Source organism: Phoca vitulina, unplaced genomic scaffold (assembly GCF_004348235.1).
Source record: "Phoca vitulina isolate PV1807 unplaced genomic scaffold, GSC_HSeal_1.0 scaffold11, whole genome shotgun sequence".
NCBI classification, from domain to species: Eukaryota; Metazoa; Chordata; class Mammalia; order Carnivora; family Phocidae; genus Phoca; species Phoca vitulina.
The window spans coordinates 23,502,860-23,526,568 of NW_022589714.1; the positions used below are offsets into that span (position 1 = coordinate 23,502,860).

At 35.0% G+C, this 23,709-nt stretch overlaps 1 protein-coding gene across 1 annotated transcript in view; it reads left to right on the forward strand.

The window, feature by feature from the left end:
- The first annotated feature begins 4,184 nt into the window (after positions 1 to 4,184).
- LOC116635772 (protein eyes shut homolog) overlaps positions 4,185 to 23,709 on the forward strand; it is a 44,430-nt gene continuing 24,905 nt past the window's right edge. The window contains exons 1-2 of the mRNA XM_032410092.1: positions 4,185 to 4,293; positions 15,551 to 15,675. The gene's annotated coding sequence lies outside the window, so the exon portion shown is untranslated. The remainder of the gene's footprint in view (positions 4,294 to 15,550; positions 15,676 to 23,709) is intronic.

Genomic DNA, 23,709 nt, shown 5'->3' on the forward strand with positions numbered 1-23,709 from the left:
CCATATCATATTAACCGATAAGAAAAACCATCAATTATATTTGTAGATGCACAAAAATCATTTGAGAAAAGTCAAAGCTCATTCATGATGAAGACTGTCAAAAAGACTAAGAATTAGTGGGAACTTCCTTAACCTAATAAAATATTTACAGATTGGACAAGAAGAAATCAAATTGTCTTTATTCACAGATTTCATATTGTCTTTGTAGAGAACCCCCAGGAATCTATTAATTTTTTTTTAAATGAATGTTGGAATATTGGAAAGAAAGAAAGAAAGAACAAATACCACTTATAAAACAGCCATCCAAACACTGAGGTATAAATCTAACAAAATACCTATAATATCAATACCAAAATAATATAATTTATGTGGAAAACTACAAAACACTAATGAAATAAATTATACATCTAATTAAACTGAGAGATCTTTCTTATTCAAAAACTAAATGTAGACATATTTCTTACTCATTAATTAGAACACTTAATATTTTTAAGATGTCATTTCTTCCCAATTCTTCTTCTCCCCAACTTTATCTATAGATTCAAAGCAATACCACTCAAAATCCCAGTGAAGTTTATATATATGTAATAAAGTTTACAATATATATATTTCAAATTATGTTGTAGATACTTGCCCCTTAAGGAGATGGAACATAACTCTTCACCCCTTTAATGTGGGATATGTATAGCTACTTCCTTCTAAAGAGTACACTTGATATGACTTGATGAAAATGAGTTTTTGCTATGATCTTTATCCCCAAAACCCATATCACTAGTATAACCACTAGAATACCATCAAACAAGCCCAAGCTTAAGGACAGTGTAAAAAAGACTTAACCAATGCTCCTCAAAACTCTAGAGATTATCAAAAGCAAGTATGAGAAACTATCACAGTCCAGAGGAGCTAAGGAGGTCCGGCAACTAAATGTAATGTGGTGTCCTGGATAAGACCCTGGAACAGAAAAAAAAAAAAAAAAATTAGGTAAGAACTAAGGAAATCCCCATAATATGTGCACTTTAGGTGGTAATAATAATTTACCAACATTGTATCATTAATTATGACAAATGTATCATATTAATGTAAGATATTAACAGTAAAGGAAGCTGGTTATGGAGTACATGGAAGCTCTCTTAACTACACCTGCAACTTTCCTATAAATTTCCTATAAATCTAAAATTATTCTGGGGTGCCTGGGTGGCTCAGTCTATTAAACATCTGCCTTCAGCTCAGGTCATGATCTCAGGGTCCTGGGATCGAGCCCCATGTTGGGCTCCCTGCTCAGCAGAGAGTCTGCTTCTCCCTATCCCTTTGTCCCTCCCCCTTCTTGTGCTCTCTCTCGCTCTCTCTCAAATAAATAAAATCTTTTTTAAAAATTGTTCTAAGAAAAAGAGTCTATTAAACAATTTTTAAAGCTACCCCACTCAAAAAAAACTATAAAGAATATAGTTTTTTTCTTTGCAGTGAAAATTAAAAACAATATTAATATTGATGAGGGATTAGAATGTGGACAAGTAGGCATTTATTATCATGCTGGCAAGTATCTAAATTGAAAAAAAAAAAAGTACCTAAATTGATAGAGCATTTCTGAAGAACAATTTATATTAAAGGAAAGACGATGAAAACTTCAGTGATGAACAAAATGAGCCCTAAGTTTGTTTGTGTTCCACAGGGGAAAACCACCAATGGAGAACTTCCTCTAAAAGGAATTAGGTTTCTAGTTGCTACAAAGAGAAGGAGGTTTATGGTCTCAGTAGTAATTCATTAAGGATTTTACCTAATAGTGAAAAATGAGTTCATAAATCCATACATAATTAAAACAGGTCTTGTTTATTGGTCAAGACAGAGTCTTCAATTAGGTCCAGTGAGGATCTAGCATAGTAGGGTTGCTGGAACACGTTCGATTGACGTGATCGAAATAACATGTAGTTATTTGTTAGCTTGGGCTGGGTAGGGCTAGGTACTGGAAATAAAAAAGAGCCAAATCTGGCTAACGGGTATAGGCTGTGTACAAAGCAGTCTCATTTTCTGGTTTTAAATTCCACCTATATAATTTGCTAGTGCTATGACCTTAGAAAAGTTACTTGCAAATAACTTTTTGGTAAATATTAGCTATTGTAAAAATTGTGATCCAAAATTATAGAATGCTCTTATCCCTGGTTATTAATCTATCATTTTTTCCCAGTATCACCCCAGACTTGCCTTCACACATTATGTGTCAGACATTTAGAATTATAATTTCTGCATTAAGCTATACTCTTCTTATCCTCACCTTTGTATATACTCTTCCTAATGCTAGGAATGCACCTGTTCATATGCCTTATTTTATACTCTATTTTTTATAGTAGTTATTACATTATTAAGTTTGTTACTTCTCTATTTTCCCAACTAGGCTGGTTGTTTTTTTGAAGGCAGGCACAAAGTTTTACTTTTCTTTATATGCTTTAACATTCAGAAAAGATCTGTCATGTCGCAGGCACTCGGTAAATATGTAACTCTCTCTCCTGAACGTTGCACTTTAAGCAGTGTTTGTAGATTCTCCATCAGTTCTTAGACCATGGTTTAACAACTGACATCTAAGTGGTTTGTATTAGCCCTAAAAGAACATACGGAGAGGAAACACATCAGATGCACCAATGTCATTCCCTGTATTTGTTTCCTAGGGATGGCATAACAGATTACTACAAGCTTGGTGGCTTAAAACAACAGAAATTTATTTGGTCACAGTTGTGGAGAACAAAAATCTAAAATCAAGGTGTCAGGAAGGGCACACTCTCTTTATAAGTGCTAGAGGAGAATCCTACCTTTCCTCTTTTAGTTTCTAGAAGCTCCAGGTGTTCCTTGACTTGGGGCTGCATGACACCAACCTTCACCCCCTTCTCCCCTGTGTGTCTCCTCTTTTTATAAAGAGACTTGTCTTTTAATTTAGGGCCCAACCAGTTAATTTAAGGTGATCTCTTCTCAAGATCCTTAACTTAGTTACATCTGCAAAGACCTTTTCTCCAAATAAGGTCACATTCACAGGTACCAAGTATTAGGACTTGGATATAGTGTTTTGGGACCACAGTTCAATATCACCTCAAGGCAAGGTCCAGCTGCATGTTGCTGGATGTCTGAAAACACATTTGAATGAGGGAATTACAAGGTGAGAGGTAATATTACTATCAAGCCAAAAATAAGCAGAACCAATATTTTAAATGTTGTACTGTCTTCTATATTGTTTTCAATAATATGCTAAATTTAAAATTAACTTATTTTATAAATTTAAATGTGCTCAGGTTTTAGGGTAAGAGGGGTCACTAAGGAATCATCTTATAATTAAATACTTGTGTGGATAAAGAAGATGTGTATATATACACACACACACTGTGTATGTGTATATGTGTGTGTACACAATGGAATATTACTCAACCACAAAAAAGAATGAAATCTTGCCATTTGCAACAAGAGGGATGGAGCTAGAGAGTATCATGCTAAGTGAAATAAGGCAGTCAGAGAAAGGTAAATACCAGATGATTTCATTCATATGTGGAATTTAAGAAACGATCATGGGGGGGAAAGAGAGGGGCAAACTAAGAAACAGACTCTTAACTATAGAGAACAAACTGATGGTTTAAATAAGTGATGGGGATTGAGGAGTGCACTTGCGATGAGCACTGGGTGTTGTATGGAAGTGATGAGTCACTAAATTCTACACCTGAAACTAATATTACACTGTATTTTGACTAACTGGAATATAAATAAAAACTTAAATATTTGTGAAACATTTTATAAAATTATCAAGGTTTTCACTATTTTAAAAATTTTACTATCTTATATCAACTTTAGTCAATGTTCTCTATTATACAGGCATAGATACTTTAATAATACATATGTATCAAGCTACATATATTTTAATGAAATGGAAAGAATAAAATCTAAAATGACTGACCTCTATGATACCTGAGCCTTTTTTGTTTTCCCTCTTTGTGGTTGTGGTTGCTTTTTGTCAGTGGGCCTTAATTTCATTGAAAATACTAGTGAATATCAACTAAATTAGCTCTCATAAATCAAACCTTAATGGACAACTACTTCATGTGCTTAATCTTATTCAAATTTAACAAATACAAACTCCATAATATAGACTTACGCATATTATATTTACTTTTTTTTTTTTTTTACTTTTGTTTCTTAGATGTCTTCCTGGATTTTCTGGGCAATTTTGTAAAAATATAAATGAATGTTCTTCATCACTATGTCTAAACGGTGCAAAGTGTGAAGATCACATCAATGGATATATTTGCAAGTGTCAACAAGGTAATTATTGAAAAAATTATAATCATGCATACTTTATACATTTACAAAATATATGTTCATGTATGTGTAAGTGTGTATAATACGAATTTGACAATAGACTCCACCAATAATGTTGTTGGTTATCAACTAAGTTTTAAGCAATGAGCATACTTTAAAAATATGAAATGGATGTTCTGTGATACTAGAAAGGTACCATATGACTTAGGCTATCGGCAAGAAATCCTAGTGCTTAGAGTATATCTCACTACAGGTATTTTCTACATTTATGTAAACTTCACAATCCTGATCTTTATGTCCGTTGTGCCTGGCACACAGCAAGTCCTTTGTAAATGTTAACTCTTAATAATATTGACATTATTATTACCTCCAACAATGGTCAGTACAGAGATGGACAAGCTGAGTAAACTGATTTTATTCAGGGAATAATTTTTCACTAATAATTGGTATTTTGGCCATTTCTGCCTTTGGTCATATTCTCTTTAAGTATACATTGATATATTGGGGTGTCTGGGTGACTCAGTCAGTTAAGTGTCTGCCTTTGGCTCAGGTCATGATCCCAGGGTCCTGGGATCAAACCCTCTGTCGGGCTCTCTGCTCAGCGAGGAGCCTGCTTCTCCTTCTCCCTCCGCCTGCCACTCCCCCTGCTTATGCTCTCTCTTTGTCAACTAAATAAATAAATAATTCTTTTGAAAAGTATGCATTGATATAAACAATTTGTGTCCATGCTTATTTTTCCTCTCTTTCTTCTAGCTTTCTAACTTTGCAGATTTGTTGTTTTCTTCCTGTGTCTTCTGTCACTCATCTTATCCTCAACATTCAGGTACATCTACCCAAAAGAGATAGTGAATGCCTGAATTTCCTTGAGAAATAATAATCTCTCAGGAATATATGTGGGGTATATTTTTGGTCACCAGAAAAGAATTCTATTTACAGACTCCACAGAAGATTTGAGACAGCTTGTGGATACCCCAGGGTTTTGGGTTTCTGGTAATTTGTGTCCCCTGAGGGAATAACAGCCAGGCAGCCATGTGGGTATTAGGATTTCTACTGTATATGTGAAGTTATACAAACTAGTGAATACTTATCAACTCAGTATCATTGACAGGTTGTTGACAAGTTCAACAGTCACTCAGTGCACTCCTCTGTTTTGGAATACCCCATACTGATACTAGGTTTTATTTGGTCAGATAGAACATAGGAAAACATTTCTACCTGAATGTTGAAATAGCCACCTCTACATAAAACTGTAACTCTTGCAGATAAGGGAAGTAGAATAGACATTGCAATTCTCTGATATAAAAAAATGAATACCATTTTAGAAGTTTTGCCTCTTTTAAGCAAAAATATCTTTATTGAGGTCTGAACATTTAAAATGCTATAATATTACCATATGCAATGAATATAACCCTACAAAGACAATGAAGGAACAAAGCATGTATATAAATCATTTTTGCCATATGAATATATATAATTGCTAGATTTATTTTTCCAGTAATAAATATATCTTACCATTGCTAGGTTGGTTTTGATGCTCCATGTTAAGATTTAACTTACTTTAGATTCATTTGGAAGCATGGAGCCATTCTGAAGCAGGTGCAGCATTCAAATGAAGCCCCATTCTGAATGCTACTCATCAGTCCATAGTGGAAAGTGGAAGACCTCAAATGCTTATTAGTTAGATGTTAATCAGAACTTGCTGGTACTTTTGACTTAAGCCTGAGATTCCTCGCAGTCTAGTCACAAGAGCAAAATCCAAGTAAGCAACAAACCAAACAAATTCTTAGAAAATGCTGTAGACACCCACCCAGACCCTTTCCTGGCTCCCAAGGGCTCTTTCCAGCCAAGGCTCTTATCATACCAACATATCCTCCCCCAAAAGTTATTTAAGGAATAATCGTGCTCTTGAAGATTACCCTTCATCCCTTTCTCATTTTCCCTATTAACATAGTTAGCTGGGGTTTTTTAAATTTGTACAGTAAAATTTACTCTCCAGCAGGTAGTTCTTTAGTTATGACAAATGCATGAAGTTGCGTAACTGCCACCACAGCCAGTCGTGTAACCGCCATCCTCCAAAATGTGCTCATGCTACCCTTTTCCTCACCCTCAACATAAATTGATTTTGACATAATCCTAATTATTTTTTTTACCATTTTTGTCCTTGAAAATCTACCCATTGTTGAGCTCTTCATTGTGTTCTAAATTTCAGATTCTAAAAGCCAAATGTGGGGGGACTTCAGCCTACATATGTTTAGGAAATTATAATTACAGTAACAATACTAGCACATGGACACCATGCTATCTTATGTGTATTGACTCGTTTAGCTTTTATAACATCCTTATGAAGAATGTACTATTATTATCTCCTTTTTCCAATGAGGAAATGGAGTCCAGATTCTTTGGGTAATCTCCCACAGCACATTAGGGTCAAAGCTGAGATTCAGAGCCAGGAAGTCTGGCCTGGTGTTACACACTCATTTCTTATGCTCCCCAAAGAAGGACCTTCACTGAATAGCAACTTCCCATAAAGTTTCAGTCATGCTAGATGAATAAGTTCTAGAGATCTAGTGTACAACATTGTGCCTATGGTTTATAGTACTGTATTACACATGTAACATTTTGCTAAAAGGATAGATATTATATTAAATGTTCTAACTAGAATAAAAAATAAATACAATTGACAACCATTTTAAAAGAAAAGGACCTTTACTGGTAAGATCCATCAGTGTTTTGCAGCTTAGATGTTAGCAATTCTAACCACTATGAGATTTCTTCAGGAAGGTTGCTCACTCACATCTGTCTGATTATCTCCTAAAAAGCTTGATAAGCAAAAACTGAGAACTTACCACTTTTCTATGTAATTCAAAACAACTTGCATTTTCCCAAATGTCATAATAAGGCACAAAGGCTGATTCATTTGGTTTATGCAAATCCACTCCTCTTTTATCCATGGAGGAAACCAGCCTTAAATAATGTTGATAATTCCTAGGCTCTGGTCTAAATCATGATATCATCCTTACCTTTTACAGTACCTGATAGAAACCTACCTTCACTGTTTACTTCTGTCTTTAAATTAGTTAAGCACTATAAGCTATTGCCGTATTCTGTTTTAATCAGTTGGAAATCTTAAGTTCACATCATGTTGCCAATTATCAGAATTCTCATGTCTTCATGTAACAGATCTTCCACCATAGTGGTAATCTTGGATGGCTCTTCCACTGTACCTGAGTTTGTAATTTATCCTTTTTTCTATCCATCTTCTCTACTTGTTAGACCACATAGAGATGTAAGACACTTGCAGTATTCTGAACAGAACACAGTTTGAAAAATTAAATGCCAGTTTGCTCACTAGATATATCTGTAAAATGCAACTGAAATTTAAATTTGATATAAGTAGGTTAGAAGACACTCTAAATGTTATTTAGTTTTGTGCCACCAAATCCCATCCCAGAGGTTGTATTCTTTTTTTTATTATTATTATATTATGTTAGTCACCATACAGTACATCATTAGTTTTTGATGTAGTGTTCCATGATTCATTGTTTGTGTATAACACCCAGTGCTCCATGCAGAACGTGCCCTCCTTAATACTCGTCACCGGGCTAACCCATCCCCTCACCCCCCTCCCCTCTAAAACCCTCAGTTTGTTTCCCGGAGTCCATAGTCTCTCATGGTTCATCTCCCCCTCTGATTCCCGCCCCTTCATTTTTCCCTTCCTTCTCCTAATGTGCTCCATGCTATTCCTTATGTTCCACAAATAAGTGAAACCATATAATAATTGACTTCTAATGGATCCTCACAGCATCTTCAGCACATATTGAAAAGTGGATCCATTTATTATGCTGGCCAATGTTGTGTAATCACAGACAGGACCATAGTTAGCACAAGCCCCTCCCCTCTCTGTAAGCAGATAAATTAGATTGTTAAACACTTTCCTCCAAGCTAACTAGGTGCAATGCTGTACAAAGTCAATCTCAGAACACACTCATCCTCTCTGCATGAGATCATTGTGCAGGTTACAAGCTGAACAGCATTCAGGACAGTCCTGATCACAGAGCTCATCCTCTGCCTATGTAGTGAGTTCAATGGCTGGTAAACTCATTTCCATGAAATTATTAATACAAGCATTCAGATTATTTTATGAAGCAAAACATGCTTACTTTTGTTTTAGCCTCAATAGTCACATTTATAGTGTCATATAAAAATGTTTAACAAACCACAGTTATTCCATTAAAAGCAAATTGAAAGTGAAGAGAACAATCTCTCTATTGGAAATGTGAATGCTTCACCCAGAGTTGTTCTCAGTCCCTGGGGCAGTCACCGGGCCCACACACTTTTTATACTCAGGAGGGAGGTAATAGTGTTTATATAGGTGATGATATAAACTTTGGATACACATTTTGCTCTTAAAATAGCATTATTCATTTTGAAACAGAAATGCTACATCATCCTTGGGGCAAGGAAACACAGAAACATAGATAGTGTTGGCCATGAGTGCTCACAGTTATTAAGTCAGGGGTATGACTTTTGTATTCAGAACGGAGGCGATACGTAATGATCTTTCTTTTTAATCAAGACACATGCAAAGTGAAATAATCATTAATATGAAGCAAAGAGTGTATGCTATCGTATTTTCATGAAGATTAAGATGTAAAAAATAAATTCTACATATTCTAGAGTTAGACTAAGAAAAAATAATTTTAATTTACATCATTCAATTACTGGATAATACATTAACTAGTAAGACAGAATCATTGTAGGCTTAGGTTTAATTTTACTTTACTTCCCCAGATTAGATGCAAATCACTTGGTGCTGAGAGGGAAAAGGAAATGAAAGTAAAATATATAAATCTTTCAAATAATGACTTTTATTTTCATCAATAAACTCAAACTATTATAACTGCTATGTTATGGCAGAGAATGGTAGTATTAAAACTGGTCTGTGTTTCTAGTTGTATAAGTATTAAAAACCGTTTTGTTATCAACTTAAAATTAGTCTAATTCTTATTTTTATTATAATTTGACATTTAAATTCTTTTTTATTTTATACCCTCATCATTTGATATGATTTATTCTGTAAGCACTTATTTAATTCCTATTGTGTATGAAATATTAGATTAGTACTATGAGTTTAACACCATAAAGATTTTATTATTTTTCTGGGTTGCTAATGAAAACTTCTGGTTTCTTGATTTTTAACCACCAAACAGTATTTTCTGAATATCTGGTTACGTTATTGCCAATGGACATCAAACGTACTTGGGATTCAAAGGATGTTTTCTTCTTCTCTGCTTCTAAACCTTTTAAAAAAAAAAAAAACAAAACAAAAACAAAAAACCTTACTGACTGAATTTTAATTTGTCTGTTTTATATTCCCTTATTCTGCTCCCCTTTCTTATCATCATCTTGCCCACACCACTACAAGGACATCATCTTACTGATTTATTCTTTTTACAACCCTCCCCCCCCCACAAAACTAGTGAAAAAGCATTGTTTACATACATAAACACTTTCCTCTGACAGCACAATACCACGTGGTACTCAGAGAAGCAAGGTGATGAGCAAAGAACATCTGGAATCTGGGAAGAATAAAGTTCAAATCCCAGCTTTGTGACCTGGTCACTTGGGGATCTTTAACATTATTATAAAAACCCTCTGATTCTCAGCTTCCTGATAAAACTGTGGGGGGGAAATCACCTTAAAATTTGTAAAGCACTAAATGTAGAACTATAGTTAAGATATATTATTTTGGTATGAGGCAGCCTGAGCCCATTAGCCCATGTAAATTTTACTTAACTTTTCAAAGTATCTCTTTCTTCACTCACAAAACTGGAAAATAAGCTCATTCACAGAGTTTGTTCAGCAAGGCATCAGGAACAAATAATAGTAACCAACATTTCTTAAAAAACTTACTATATTCTATGGCTAGTAATTTGTACAGATCATTTCATTCAAATCTCACAAGTTCCATAAACTTACAAAGTATGTACATTGTCATTTCCATTTTGCAAGGGCTTTGAAAGATCTTATGACTCGTCTCAGCTTTCACAGCAAGTAGCCAGACTCTGGTGCTTGTGAATATATCACCTCCTCCAAAAATGTAAAAAATAAAAGCGAATTTTGTTCATTATTTTTTACATTGCTAGTTTCTACCTCCCTTCATTACCCCCCACCCTTTTCTTTCCTAATACATATTAAGAAGCTATAAGAATTTTGAATTCAAAGACTGGCTCCCTGGAAGAAAGTCCAAATCTAATCCAATTACGTGTGTGTGTGTGTGTGTGTGTGTGTGTGTGTGTATACATATTTGCATATATATTATATATGTTAAATATATATTCATTATATATATAAAATATATATTGAACATCTTATCTTTTCTAGCAGCAAAATAAAAGATTATAAATTGTTTTCCATTGTCCCTTAGTAACCCAAAGCCCAGATTTTTAAGATAACAGACTCAAATTATGATCAATCTTTGTGTTAAAACATTTTTTGTTATATATTTCAGATATACATCTTTATAATTCAATATCTGTGTACACTACAAAATGATCACTACCACAAGTCTAGTTACCACCCATCACCATACACTTGACCCCCTTCACCTATTCTGCCCACCCCCAACCCCTTTCCTGTCTTCACCAGTAGTCTTTTCTCTATGAGTTTTTGTTTTGTTTCCCTTGTTCATTTGTTTTGTTTTGTGTTTAATTCCACATGAATGGAAATCATACAGTATTTGTCTTTCTCCATTTGACTTATCTTACTTAGCTTAATAGGTCTGTTACCAAACCCAAGTTCAGCTGCCCATCCCTTGAAAGGCCTTTATTCAAGAGAGGGGTTTTTGAGTGGAAAGGAACTTGAGCTTTATTCAGGAGGCCAGGAACCTGGGGAGAAGGCAGACTCTTGTCCAAAAGCCAACTCCAAGGTTTCTGCCTGGCCCAAGGGCTTTTAAAGATGTTTAGGGAAGCGACAAACCATGAGAGACTATGGACCCTGAGAAACAAACTGAGGGTTCTAGAGGGGACGGGGTTGGGGGGATGGGTTAGCCTGGTGATGGGTATTAAAGAGGGCATGTACTGAATGGAGCACTGGGTGTTATACGCAAACAATGAATCATGGAACACTACATCAAAAGCTAATGATGTAATGTATGGTGATTAACATAACATAATAAAGAAAATTAAAAAAAAAATAAAAAACTGATGTATGGTGATTAACATAACATAATAAAATAAAAAAATAAAAAAGACAGAGGGTCTTGTTTATATTTTCTATTTATCTGTTTAACATTTTCAACTGATGGAAAACATAATAAAAGTTTTAATATCCTTCTCTGGTGCTTCTAAAAAAAAAAAAAAAAGATGTTTAGGGAAGTTAATCAGCAAAGGGAGTACAGTGGTCCACAACATTTCTTGATTTCATGCAGACTTGATGGTGCCAGCTACATACATTATCTCAGTGCTCCAGAGTTGAGCGAAGAGGGTGCGGTTTGTATTTCATGATGTGCAGGAGGACTCTGTTCTTTCTGCAAAGGAGGGCAAGGTCTGCAGATATGCAAAGGGGGGTTAATAAAGTCATCCGGGTGACCTAGAAAAAGAAAAAACATTTTGCTAAAACATAGCTAGGCTAATCAGAAAGCCAAGGTGGCTCCTGTGGTCTAGGGAGGTTCTGGTCCTTCACTCCTCAAGCCCAGTGGTCTGCAAATCTCAAAGAAAGTAAATTAGTCCTGTTACAGATCAAGGGACTTAGGTCAGCAAGTAAGGAGTGTGTTAAGTTAACTCTTAAGACTGGTTGGAGTGCCGTTACGGGTTCAAACTTGACCTCATTCTTCTTTATGGATAAGTTGTATCCCCTTGTATAAATATACCACATATTCTTTAACCATTCGTCTATCTATTTTAATGACTATGATTGGCACTCAGCATCCATTCCTGTCTACTGTGGTTTCTGAATTACAGAGACAAGAAAACAAAAAACTACAATATCTAGACTTCCCTTGAAGCTGATGTTGTGCATATAAATTGAGTTCCACCTATAATAAACATACCTGAAATCTAGAGGATCTAGTGGAAGTCATTTCTAGATGTCTTAGCAATTTCAGCTGGTGGGTAAGGTCATGGACATGTGAGATTTTCTGAGTCTCTGACTTTGTATTAAAATGCAGAACCGTCAGGAATGGCAGTGAGACTCTGCAATCCAGTGTCTAATCACTAGCCTCAGGGTAGGAAGAGACAGCCAGAGAGACTGTGCCGGCAGCTTCCTGGTAATCCAGCTTCTCTCAATTAGTGCAGTGAGTTCTTAAGTTGAATAATTCTAATGGTGGCTTTTATGTTTCTCAATTTCCTCATTATGGGGGAGGTGGCATCTCCCAGAGAGTCATATCTGTGGTTTTTGGAGTTACTCCTACAGCCCTTCCTTCTAATAATTTTGTAAATGTCTTGTTCTCTGTTTTTAAGACTCTTTTTGCTTAAATACCTAGAGTGGTTTCTGTTTCCTGTGCTAAATCTTAACTAACTTATTTTCTATCCTGGTTTGTTGTTTTTGACCAAGACATCCTTAATGTTCCTCTCAGCTTAACTACACTTTAGGCAGTCTTCATGACTCCAGGCCCCTGACCTCCCTTTCTTTAGAGCATTTACTTTAGAAAACTTGTTACTGTAACTTTTTTCTCTGCCCCTTTGAGATGTAAACCATATTTCAGGCTCTTGCCAATTTTACAATCCAGAAATGTCTTTCTCAAGCACCTGGGAGTCATCCCTCTGAAATGTAATTACAGAAGGCGATAGGGTCCCCACCCCACCCCCCATCAGGCTCTGTGGGAAGCTAGGAGCCTACTGTCAATAAGTGACAGCTATCAAACAAAGATGTCCTCAGAACATTGACCAACCTCCCCCCAGCCCAATATCCTCCAGTATTTTCCCATTAGCTCACTCCAGCTTTTGAAAATTCTCCCACCTGCCTTTGGTTCAGTGCAGTTAAATTCAATCTCTTTCCCCGTCTCAATAATCTCTCTCTTTCTTATTGGAATACTCTTGAATAAAGTCTTCCTTGTCTTTTTAAATATGATGATTTTTTTCTTTCACAGTTCCCATCCTATGGCTTAAAGTTTTATAATGTCCTTCATAGTATTAGAAGCAAGAAGAAAACTACATCATCATTTTTAATTGTTTAAACTATATTGTGAATTGTTTTATTCCATCAAAAGAATATACAATAAAGGAACATTTATTTTATAAAATAATATAATAAACATTTGTGTACCTCCCATTTGCTTCAGGGAATAAAATATTAGCAATAATTCCAGCTTCTTCTATAGTCCTCACTGAACACATTAATATTACCCCAGCCCACAATGACTGTTCTGAACTTTATATTCAACATTCCCTTAGTGTTCCTTAGAGCTTTATTATATATGTGTGTATCTCTAAGCAATGTTACTAAGTTTGTATGTATTTGGACTTTTATAAGAATAGTTATCAGAATGTAAGTATATTTATGGAATATGCTTTTATGCTTAACAGTATGTTGTGGGATTCAACCATGTGAGTGACTGGTCATAGTGCCTTTTTATAAGCTCTGCAAAAATGTTTTTTCTGTATCACCTTTTATAGCCTCCATAGTAGAGATGCCTACAGAATCAACCTAGCATATGAGAGCATTACAAAGTGAAAAGAGTCTTGGATGTGGTTTTGGTAAATTTAGTCTTTTGGCAGCTCCTTCTAAGTTTGATCTGGACTCTGCCAAATCTTTTAAACTCGTGTCGTGTTTTTCTTCTTACAATGCTAGATTGCATTAAATCATTTCTAAGCACCTCAGAATACTTATGTAATTGTTCTCTTATAATTTATCAGGGAAGAACAGTGAGAATAGGTTGCTAAGTAGGAACAAGAATAAGAACTCATCTCCTAATAGCCAGAATTCAGATTAAATGCTGTTGGATAATACATAGAAAAATAAAGTTTATTTTTTTATTTTTATTTTATTATTTGAGAGAGAAAGAGAGACAAAGAGCACATGAATGGAGGTGGGGGTGGTAGGGGCAGAGGGAGAGGGAGAAGCAAACTCCCCGCCGAGCAGGGAGTCTGACATGACCACAGACTGATCTCAGGACCCTGTGATCATGACCTGAACAGAGGCAGACACTTAACCAACTTTAACCAACTGAGTCACCCAGGTGCCCCAGAAAAATAAAGTTTTAAAAGCTAGTAACAGCTGCCTCTGAAAACCTTTGTCCCTCTGTAGAATAGTGTATTTAAGTTATAGATCGTTATAAATAGATCTTTCATAAAAAAAGAATCAATAGTTCCTAAAAAATGTTCTTAATGGTTACCTAGTAAACCATAGTTTGGATATTATCTTTTGGGTAGTTTAGCAATGTTGGTTGCTAGGTTGGTGATAAAGTAATGGCAAAAAACAAAAGACAAAAGACAAAAAAAAAAGACAAACACACACAGTGTGTTAGTATGGAAAATTAGATCATTATGTTTAAAGAATTCTTATAGCTGATAGTTAGCTGAACATAGACATATTATTTATATTCTATAGAACCACAGCTTAAGAAATACTAACTGTAATATGCTACAAGTATTATAAGAAAACATTTAATATCTAGAAATCTAGAGTAGTTGCTTTCCTTTGGATTTAAGATCCATACTAAATGGAAGTATTGGGGCACCTGGGTGGCTCAGTCTATTAAGCTTCTGCCTTCTTCTCAGGTTATGATCCCAGGGTCCCAGGATCGAGCCCCACGTCAGGCTCCCTGCTCAGCAGAGAGCCTACTTCTCCCTCTCCCTCTGCTGCTCCCCTGTTTGTGCTTGCTCTCTCTCTCTCTGTCAAATAAATAAATAAAATCTTTAAAAATAAATAAATAAATGGAAGTATAGAGTGTGTTTATTCCATTGCCTTCTATATGTTTATTCCAAGGTAAAATAAAAATATTTGTATATGTAATATAGAACAGCTCCAGAGATACGAGCCAAAACTTTATTTTATAGATGCTTGCTTCCATTTTTACATAACTATGTAATTTTAGGGCAAATTATTTATCTTCTCTAAGTTTAATTTTCTCATCTACTGAATAGAGATTGTAATAATAGCTACCTGATAGAATGATTATGAAGATAAACTGTGATAACTTATATAAAACACCAAGTCCAATTATAACAAGTAGTTAAGAGTATATATAAACTGTATATATAAGCTATTACTATGATTATTATTAAAAATTGAATATATGCTTTGTGATTGTGTTTAACAGGACGGTCAGGACATCACTGTGAGAATGAACTTGAGGAGTGCATTTCCAACTTATGTGTTCATGGAATATGCACAGAAAATGAACCTGGCTTTGGCTCAACACGTTTATACATATCTGGATTTGTGGTAAAGATTATTGGTGCTTTTGTTGTCATACTTTTTTGCTTGTCTTTAAAATTCAGTAAGTAATAGAAAATTTTCTGGTGGAAATTAGGTTGGAGAAGTCAATATTAGTGTTTCTTTCTTTCTCTGACTGTACATACTCCTTCTCAGCATTCTCCTTTCCCTTCTTGTCCATTCATCACATGTACCCTCAGCCTTTCCTTTCAGGAGAAAAGCATTCTGATAAATTGGTTCACACTAAGGTGCAAGTCACTTAATATATTGTCCTTTAATGTTTTAATGCATTTGGGAGGAGGATGCCAGTAGAGGAATTACTTAATATTGTCAGAGTCTTGGCAGAACTTCTGCTTTGCCCAAGGACATAGCACAGCTTCCAGAATTGGATGGATCCAATGAGGATGGATCTGCTTTTGTTGCAAGTCTGGACTGGTCCGAACTCCATTAACACTAGAATGAACTTACCTTGGTAGAAATGTCTCTATTAAAAGATAGCTTCTGACCACAATCTTTATTAAAACTGACCACAGTACATGAATAGAGTAAGGGAACAGCAGTTGGCAAGACTGGGATGTCAAGAATTTTAAATGTATGGGGCACCTGGGTGTCTCAGTCGTTAAGCGTCTGCCTTCGGCTCAGGTCATGATCCCAGGGTCCTGGGATCGAGCCCCACATCAGGCTCTCTGCTCCACAGGAAGCCTGCTTCTCCCTCTCCCACTCCCCCTGCTTGTGTTCCCTCTCTCGCTGTGTCTCTCTCTGTCAAATAAATAAAATCTTAAAAAAAAAAAAAAAAAAGAATTTTAAATGTATATTTACTCATATCATTAAAAGACAGACCAGTCTAAAATGATATAAAGGCTAAGTAGTTAGAAAGGACAGTCAGGTGACCCAGTGCAAGATTAAGGAATCACACTTAAAGGGAAGGTGAGACCTGCCCAGTGCCTAAGAATGATGCATAAGTATGAATAGAACCAGACTGCTCAAAGCTGGAAGATGAGAAAGGAAAGGTCGGAAGCAGGAGTCTCCAGAAGTAGTTAAGGAATTAAATAGAAAAACGGTCAATAACTGTCATCAAAACAAAATAATTTGAGAAAATCTGGGCTTGAGTCAGATACTCTTCCCTTTTGAAGGGTATTCCCAAGGTTCATTTGTCTGAGAGAGCCTGTCTGAGAGATAAACTAAATCAGAACTGTCACCTTCCTTTTTCTAAGAGTCCTCCCCTCCTGGCTTTGCCCCGGGGAAAGGTTTTTCCTAGTGATCACAGAAGGATGATCTTTGAGGCAGAATTTTAGGCACTCTGACACCTGGGTGTGGGAGGTACTTGGTGACAAGAAATTAATTTTATGATGCCTCAGATTATACCAATAATGGCTTCCTTAAAGAATCAGTAGAAAGAAAAAGACTGAAATAAATCCCTTATTTAACTAAATTCTCCTGCCAGTATAGACTGACATATGGAAATCTAAATAATTGGAAAATAAATGCTCATTTTATATATGGTTGTTTTTTGTTTTGTTTTGTTTTTTATTGAACACAAAGAATTTACTGCCAAGTAGCCTTAAAATTCCTTTCAGTAGTTAATCCCTAGCATATATGCTTTCACATTGGAATATGAATCAATTAAAACTTGTGCTATTTCGGGGCAGCTGGGTGGCTCAGTCAGTTAAGTGTCCAACTCATGACTTCGGCTCAGGTCAATATCCAGGGCCCTGGCATTGAGCCCCGCATTAGGCTCTGCTCTCCATGTGGAGTCGGCTTGAGAGTCTCTCTCTCCCTCCGCCTCTGCCCCTCACCCCACTTGCACTCCCTCTCTCTCAAATAAATAAAATCTTAAAAAAAAAACCTGTGCTATCTCTTTTAATAAAAAACATCAAATCTGAAGGATAAATACATTCTATTAGTTCTATTAGTATATATTGAAAATACAAAAATCTTAAAAAATATGTAGTTTTATAAAACCCCAAGTCTACTAAATGGAAGGAAGTGTTATAGATGTAATAAACTATATTTTAGTAAGGCATTTAGTAAATTAATTTGAAGTGGATATTTTTGGTTACTCTCTCAAATACCTGAAAGCTAAACTAGAACTTAAAAAACTAACTATCATAAGAGATAATGTCTGTGTGAAAAGCTGTAAAGAGATAAAGGAGATTCTATTTTGTTAGTGCATTAGTTATGTTCTAAAATGTGTAAAAAGATAGATAAATTTTGGTTTATTGAAGAAGAATTTAACATTTAAATGTTCTGCCTATCACAGATATTTAAAATTAGATATACTTAAAGGTATACTCTTGAAAAATAGTACATAAATTATTAATTGGAACAAAGAGCAAAATATTTTGAAGAACTATAGGAAAATCAAAGAAAATCTTTAAAGTCTTTGTTGGAATGAGAGAAATATTAGTACCAAGTTAGAATCATAAATATTGAAATAAAAGAATAAAATGAAAAAAGTATTTTGAAAACAGGTATGGCAAATGCATAAGATCACTGAAAAATCACCTTTTAGATTTCTTTTCTCCCTTTTCCAACTAATCCTGAGAGTAAATGGGATATTAAAAAAAAAAAATAGAATCAGATTCATCATGAAATGTCAAACTTCACTGGTTTCTTATATTCTTAAAAAAGAATGTCATTCACAGAAAGATATAAAATTTGAGAGAAGCTTAAGAAACAAAGCAGTTAGATGGATTAGAAGACAAGTAAGTTGTGTAAAATGTGTTAGGATTAAGGATTATATGTGTATGTAGAGTTTAGTGAACATGAAAACAGTGGGCATAGGGAATATTGATAATTCACAGAGGACGTAGGTCATGGCATTCTAGCAGCAAAATAGATGGAAAGAGACTAAATATTATATCAATTGTCAATTCTAATAAAATATTTAGAATAAATATTTAGAATAAAATGCCCACTCTGATAGACTGTGAGCCTGAGTAGGTATAATTTTAGTATCCCTAAGAGCACAGAATATAATACATATGTTTTTATTTTGGTTATCATTGTTGAGGTTGTTTTATAAAAGTCTTAACAGATTAATCATAGTTGTTTTAAATTTCTAGTCTGATAATTTCAAAATCTCTCCCATATCTGAGTCGGGTTTCTCTTCAAATTGTACTTTTCATCTTGTAGTATGCCTTGTAATTTTATATTTATAGCCAGACATGGTGTGCTGGATATAAGTAATTGATGTAAGTAGATCTTTAGTATAAGACATTTTTTATCTGGCTAGGAGTCAAGCCATGTTTACTATTGCCATAGATGTCAGAGGCTATATTTTCTCCTGATATCCCTGTTTTGGTCTCCCCTGTAATCATTGGGTTTTCTTAGGACTTCTTCAATAGACCTGAGATGCGCATCTCTTTCAGTTAGAACCTCTTATTATTATAAAGGAGTGCTATTGATGTGGTCAAGGTATGGAGGGAAGGGAAGCTTTCAATAGTTCTATGATTAGGTCTCAGTCTTTCAGTGACTCTGGGCTGTGACCTTCACATGTGCTTCTCAATCCCCCTCACCCTTAGATGTGACAAGAAAGCTGCATGAGGCTAGAATTTCCTTTCTCCCAGATTGATTAGGCTCTGGTAAAATCGTTCTCCTCCAGGTCAGGCCTTGTTAAGAACAAGATAATGTTCTGGGAGTATTTCAAAACAGCTATTCTCTCCCCCTAGTGGAAGTGCAGGGGGACTTTTCTCCCATCTTCATTGTGAGAACCTGGTAGAATCCCTGGACGTAAAACTTATGAAAGTATGAGGATCCCCTACGACTGGACACCTCTGGAGTTCTTAACTCTCATGATTGTCCACACTGGACCTCCAGCATTCTGACAGTTACAGTTTGTTTTCCCACCCTGGTACTGGATCCTTCAGTGGTTTCTGCCCCTCAGTTTCTGCTCTGATGAGCTATGATTCTCTGTACCTGCTCGACTGTCCCTCTACTCTGGTAGAGAGCCAGTTTCCCCTGTGACCTCAATTCTCGAAAGATCTAAGAAGAGTCCTTGATTTTTAGTTTGTTCAGCTTTTTATGTTTATGAAGAAGGGAGGGATGATTTACAAGCTTCTCACAAGCTGGACCAAAAACCAGAAGTCTTGTGATTGTTTTAAGAATGAAAGGACCTATGAATATATTTAAAAAGGAAAAATAAATGAATTTTCCTTCATTCATGAAATTCAATGTGTCTCATAAAAAAACTGATTTCCTTATTCTAATTACATTTCTCAGGGATCTCACCTCAAATGATTGTTCTGTTTTCCAGAGTTGCTAGAGATTTTAATGGAATGCTTAAAAGATGCCAATTTAGCTGGCAATCAGATTCACCACTAGCATGTAGAAAATAAAAAAAATTATAAGTTATCTTGCACAAATAAGTATACCACTTGATATAGTATCAGATGCAATCTCTGTTAAAGTGCATTGCAATATATCAAATTATTGGGCATATATGAGCATTGGATTTCTGATTATAGTGATACAGCAATACTTCCGAACTATTAAGGCTTTTACTGAAATAATTTGTAGGAATTCTCTTTACATTAAGTCTGTTTATGTTAACCTAAACTTCTCTCTGATGTCCTTTTTCAAATAGATCTTCAGAAAGATGCCACATTCTTTCTATGTTCCTTCTATTTAAGCTATTTTAAAAACCCTCACTAATGACATTGTCATATAAAAATGTGAACTTGGCTGCATGTTTGTGAGATTAGAGAAAATTAATATTACTACAATTATTATTTGTTTGATAATAAAGAATAATTTGAGAAGTGAATAGCCACTACGGGATAGGGAGATGGGAATCTATTTTTTTTTCTTTATTTCTGAGAATTAATTTTTGGTAGATAAATTAAAGACTTGAACTCTCAGGTTTTTATAATGTTTAGAACTGTGACAATCTCTGACAAATTGATAATTAGTGTGGATAGTTCTTTTTAGCAGATCCGATTGTAAAAGTAATCGAAACGTTAAAGTACTTATATTATTCTAAAATTCAAATGCTCTGTAAAAGAATTTAAGTGACAGAACACGATTTATTGGATGTCCTAGATTTGTTAAGAAAATTAAAGGCAAATGATCTTCCTCTTTTTAATCTGCATTGCTCATTTCTTCCTCAGTAAATGAGTTGCTACCAAACAATATTGATCCATACATTAACTGATGACTGTCAATGGGTCATACTTATTGCATTTTGCAAATGATAGTCAAAGTGTTAATTGCATTCTTTAAATTAAAATGGATTTTTATGTAGTATAGAAGCTGTATTTGTATGCAACAAAATGGGGAAAAAAAGGAAAATCTATTTTCTGAATGAGAAAAAAAAATGCTTGAGCTCTATAGCAGTACAGTCTATTTGTAATATCTGATTTTTAAATGTCATCTTCAAAATAGACCTAAAAAGCAATACACAGTATAGCAAAATAGACTGTTTGATATGATGTTTATCTGTGGTTCTGGTGTTTATTTTTCATGATATAAAGTCATTGATATTGTTAATGAATATTTACAAGTATTTACTGTGTTCAAGATCCCATGATTCATCCTATTAAATAATTAAAATGTATGTGTCTCCATATAGGAAGTAAGCAAAAGTGCAATGCTTAAATCCGTAATTTCTTTTTTTAAAAGAGATGTTTTATTGCTTTGACATTTATTCATATTTGAGCTCAAGTTATTGATATATTTGATCAGTCAAAACACATCTAAAAAAAGCCCAACACATCCTTTGGACACTCACCATAGCAAAATACTTGGAAGGCATATATACACGAAAACACACTATTCTTACATTCAAATTAGGGGAAACAGGACAGGTCCGTTTGCAGGCACTTGAATGCACAATCAGACAAAAACAACCCTCCTTTTAAAGGAAATTTGATGCTTTGCCTTAACATATTCTGAGCATATATTGTATGCAGAGCACTATACTAGATCCTCAAAATAATATAAAAAATTCATTAGTTTCAATTTCTTACCAAAAGAGTTTTCATCTGAGTGGAGGAGACAGATGTGTAGGGGATAATATAGTAGTCAACAATGGGTTAAAAATGCAGGAAACTGTATGTGAAAGAAATGAAGACATTAGGGTACTGTTTATATAGTACTAAGTTAAAAATAATAAGGCAATAGACAAACCCTGAGTAAAGTAGTCATTAGAAGAGTTTTCTCAAAGACAAAGATTATGTCTTCCTCTCAAGGGTTAGAAAGGTATCTCCAAGTGTTAAGTCTTCATCTGTACCTCGTACTGGAAGCCTACCCTGAGGGATTGCTCAGTACTGCTAACAAGAATGCTAAGTATATAATAACCAGTTTAAAAAAATCTGCTTTTCAGGACTAGTTTCACCATAAATAGAGATGTGTGTTCTAAGCATTCTAAGGAATACAGGAACTTAGTATGTTATAACCCAAGGTATATAATGGTTTTGGAGAAGGAGGGAAGGTGCAAATTTTAATAAAAACATGTATTTTAACAATGCAAAGAGGATGTCCTCTGTATTAAATAAATATAATTTAGTATGGGAAATGCTGTTTAATATTTTCAGAAATAGAATATTGAAAATAACAACTTGTCCTACAATTTATATAATAGACACGTAGCACAGCCATTATGCACAATCAAAATCTCTCAGAATAGCCGTTAATATTGATAAATGAGGTATAGTACAATTATGATTACCCTCTTGAGCTATTTTGATAATATGGGTAATGGTTGTCCACCTCTTATCTTTATGTGCCTGCCTCTTGTTTAAACATGGCTAGCAGAGTAATGTTTATATTTTAGGAGAAACTTAGAATATTCTTGATGTCATATACTGCCACAGAAGAGAATAAGCTTAACATTTTAGACCCCCAGTAGATGGAAATGTCTTTGAGCCTCAGTTTCCAAATCTATAGCATGAGGCTACAAAATTACCTAAGAAAACATTGTTAGTCCATTGGAGAGTTGGAAACAGAATTTTATTTTTTTAAAAGATTTATCTATTTATTTAAGAGAAAGAGGATTGAGAGTGTGCAAGAGCAGGAGGAGCAGAGGGAGAAGGAGAGAGGATCTCAAGCAGACTCCACGCTGAGTGTGGAGCCTGAGGTGGGGCTCGATCTCACTTCTCTGAGATCACAACCTGAGCCAAAACCAAGAGTCAGACACTTAACCGCCTACGCCACCCAGGTGTCCCGGGAACAGATTTTTAAATGCCCACACTTATAGACTGGTGTTCTTTCCTCTACACCATACCTTTTATTCACTTATATTAAGATAAATATCTCCATGTAATATTGGTGGGGGTATGGGTAGAAGATACTACTGAACTACTTTTCAAAATAAAAGTGTAGGCTGAATTCCAAAATCCATTCCATACCCTCCCCCACTACCAACATCCCCCACCAGAATTGTTACAATTGAAGAACAACATTAGTACCCAAAGTCTGTAGTTTACATTAGGGTTAACTCTTGGTGTTGTACATTCTATGGGTTTTGATAAATGAATAATGATATGTATCCACCATTGTAGTATCATACAGAGTGTTTTCACTGCCCTGAAAATCCTATGAGCTACTTATTCATCCCTGCCACCCTCTAATTCTCAGTGGTCACTGATCTTTTTTACTGTCTCCTTGGTTTTTCTTTTTCCAGATGTCATATCATTGGAATAATACAATAGCCATTTTATATTAGTTTCTTTCACTTCATAATATTCATTTACATTTCTTCCACGCCTTTTTATGGCTCAATAGCTCATTTCTTTTTAGTACTGAATAATATTCCATTACCTGGACATGCCACAGTTTATCTGTTCTCCTGCTGAAGGACATCTCGGTTTCTTCCAGGTTTTGGCAATTATAAATAAAGCTGCCATAAACATCTGTGTGCAGGTTTTAGTGCATTCATAAGTTTTCAGTTCATTCCAGTAAATATCAGGGAATGGACAATTGCTGAGTTGTATGGAAAAGTATGTTTACTTATGTCAGAAACTACCACTGTCTTCTAAAGTGCTATACCATTTCCAATTTTCATAAGCAATTAGGTAGCATTTTATAATTTGTTTTCATAGCAAT